We start from the raw sequence: 1,949 nt of genomic DNA, 5'->3' as shown, positions 1-1,949 counted from the left end.
CTCTGGGAAGAGCTTGGCAGAAGTGTACGAAAAGACTGTCAAACATCTGCTGCTGATGCTTTTGCTATTCTGCAGAACATCTGGAATAATAATTCGGATGAAAATCTTCAAAAACTTGGAAGCCGCATGCCCCGATTGGTGAAACAAGTGATAACGGCGAAGGGCGGTTTCTTTGACGAGAAGAACATTTAAAGAATTTGACCATTTTCGTTGTTGAATAACATTATTATATTATTCTGATGTTATAACTATCATTGTGTTTCTAAACTACCAAGTATATATATATATAATGGCAAAATAAAATAGTTTTGGGGAAAACTACTGAGTCAGGTATTTTCTAAATGGCCGGAGGACGGGAGTAATGTACAGGGTGCGTTCACAAAGTTTCAAGACTGAGTGTTACCTGAGTAGGGGCACGCGAGCATACCCGTTCCACCGACAGGGTACGGTAGTAGGGGGTATCAACTAACAGACCGCACGAGCGTCAGTTGCTTCCGAGACGCGGGAGTGAGTAGATCACTAATGGCGTGAGTGCGTGTCAGTGACCCCTTCGAATCCTAAATGAATGGAAAATGCAGCGGCATTTGGAAGAGCGTTATGCTGTAAAGTTCTGTGTGAAAATGAACAAAACAGCTACAGAGACTTTTCGTATGATTCAAGACGCCTACAAAGAAGACGCCATGTCACGTGCAATGGTTTTCATGTGGCACAAAATGTTCAAAGAGGGCCGCGACGATGTTGAAGACGATGACCGCTCTGGGAGATCTGCAACAAGCGTAACTGAGGAAAATTTAGTAAAAGTGCGTGAACTGTTAAACACTGATCGTCGTCTTAATGTGAGATTAATTGCCGATGGACTGGGATTGGGTCCGACTACGGTGTCCAAATTAGTGACAGAAGATTTGAAGATGAGAAAAGTGTATGCCAAACTTGTTCCCAAAGCTTTGACGGATAAACAGAAGGCACGGCGCCTGGCTGTTTGCGAAGAAAGGCTTGAACATTTGCAAAACGATTCCCATTTTTTGGACAGAACTACAATGGTCCAGGGGGCTTCGACGAGGTCCCTTCACAGCCTTGCGTTCGAAGACTTGCAGGGAGCCTATGAACAATGGAAAACATGCTGGCAGCGGTGTGTTGACGCGCAAGGATCATATTTCGAAGTCTTTTAGTTCGTTGTACAAAAGTGTGTAATACATTCGTTATTCTGAGATCAGTCTTGAAACTTTGTGAACGCACCCTGTATACATACTTCTTGATTGCTTTTGAAGCCAAGTAGTGATAAGTGTCAGAAGAAAATATATATCTACTACATTCCACCAAAATCGAATATTTTATTTACACGAGCTATTGTTGAATATAATTGTTTGATTGAAGAATAAGTCCACTTACTTATTCTCCACTGATTTTAACTCGATGCAGCAGGAATCATTGGTCAACCTTAAAAGAAATATACTATCATTTGTGGCGCCTTTGTGAAATGGCAAGAATTACGTGATTCCACGTGAAATCGACATCGACAAGACCAGTGTTTGGTCGATTCTATAGAAGATTTTTCTTACCAGCAGAGAGACGAATTAAAGATTTGAACTACCGCTTGAAGTAGTACTCAAATACTATTAAGATTCTTCTACTAAAAATTGAACTTGGGTCCACGCACATAGCAAGCAAGGAAGTTAGCCACTTGGATTCTAATCAACAAAGGTAAGCAAGTAAGTTGCTGGTGAGGGACAACGTAGAATGTTGTTTGTTGATAATTGAGTTAAGTGGAAGTAAAATTTAACCTTGCAATCAATTAATGAACTGTTGAGCTGATTTTGAGTTTAACGACATTTTCAGCAGCGAGACTATATGAGACGGGACCTACTGCTTAAAGTGGATTCCGAACCACTTGAGCTCCCACCGAGAATCAAACCCGGGTCTCCCACGCCAAAGGCGCGTACGATAACCGC

General features: G+C 41.7%; 1 pseudogene; it reads left to right on the top strand.

Annotated features, from left to right (window-relative positions):
* Window positions 1–572: 572 nt before the first annotated feature.
* On the top strand, window positions 573–1,169 carry LOC145689133 (protein GVQW3 pseudogene; annotated as a pseudogene).
* The last annotated feature ends 780 nt before the right edge of the window (window positions 1,170–1,949 follow it).

This window comes from Thermobia domestica, chromosome 1, assembly GCF_964235325.1.
Source record: "Thermobia domestica chromosome 1, izTheDome1.hap1.1, whole genome shotgun sequence".
In the NCBI taxonomy this organism is placed as follows: Eukaryota; Metazoa; Arthropoda; class Insecta; order Zygentoma; family Lepismatidae; genus Thermobia; species Thermobia domestica.
Note: the sequence above shows the minus strand (reverse complement) of the source record. Positions and strands in the feature narration are given on the sequence as shown.